Here is a 1,223-nt window from a genome sequence, read left to right as displayed (position 1 = left end):
AAAGCTACGATAATCAAAACAGTTTTGTATTGGTACAGGATCAGGCATATAGACCAGTGAAGTAGAATTGATATTCCAGAAGCAAAACCTCAATTTCTCAACCAACTTATCTTTGACAAAGCCTCCACCACCCACCACTGGGGAGAGGAGAACCTATTCAATAAATGGTGCCATGAAAACTGGCTGCCCACATGCAGAAGATTGAAACAGGACCCCTTTCTATCCCCATACACTTAACTCTAAATGGATCAGAGACCTAATTGTAAAACCTCAAACCATAAGACCTTAGAAAATGAAGGACATACCCTCATGGAAATTGTAACTGGCATCCAATTCCTGAACAAAACCCGAAACCCACAGGCCATAAGAGATAAGATAGACAAGTGGGACCTCATTAAACAGACAAGCTTCTGCAAAGACAAAGAAACCATCAAGAGAGCAGGAAGACTGCCTACAGACTGGGAAAAAGTATTTGTCAACTGCAGGTCTGACAAAGGCTTAACATGTTGGATCTACAAGGAACTCAAACATGCTGAAAAGAAAAAAACAGACAACCCCATTTCAAAATGGGCAAAGGTTATGAACAGACACTTCTCAAAGGAAGACATCCAAGCAGCCAACAGTCACATGAAAAAATGTTCAACCTCACTAATCATCAGGGAGATGCAAATCAAAACCACACTGAGATACCCCCTAACTCCAGTCAGAGTGGCAATTATCAATAACTCAAAAAATAACAGTTGCTGGAGAGGGTGTGGCGAAAAGGGAACACTTCTACACTGTTGGTAAGATTGCAAACTAGTGCAACCTCTGTGGAAAACAGTATGGCAATTCCTAAAAGCTCTAAATATTGACCTCCCATATGACCCCACAATCCCCCTACTGGGAATATACCCTGAAGAACACAGATCACTTTATAGAAAAGATACCTGCACACGTATGTTTATCACAGCATTGTTCACAATAGCATGAACCTGGAAGCAACCATGCTATCCATCAAAAGAGGACTGGATTTTAAAAATGTGGTTCATATACACGATGGAATACTACACAGCCATAAAAAAAGGACAAAATTATGAATTTCGCAGCAACCTGGATGGAACTAGAGTCTATAATACTGAGTGATCTCTCACAGAAACAAAGATCTGAGTATCACATGTTCTCACTCATATAGTGGACCTTGAACATCCAATGTAATACTATAAGAAAATGACTGACAGTAG

The sequence above is a fragment of the Carlito syrichta genome, unplaced genomic scaffold (assembly GCF_000164805.1).
Source record: "Carlito syrichta isolate Samal-C Ts95f unplaced genomic scaffold, Tarsius_syrichta-2.0.1 Scaffold306965, whole genome shotgun sequence".
Classification (NCBI taxonomy): Eukaryota; Metazoa; Chordata; class Mammalia; order Primates; family Tarsiidae; genus Carlito; species Carlito syrichta.
This window is presented reverse-complemented; position numbering follows the sequence as displayed.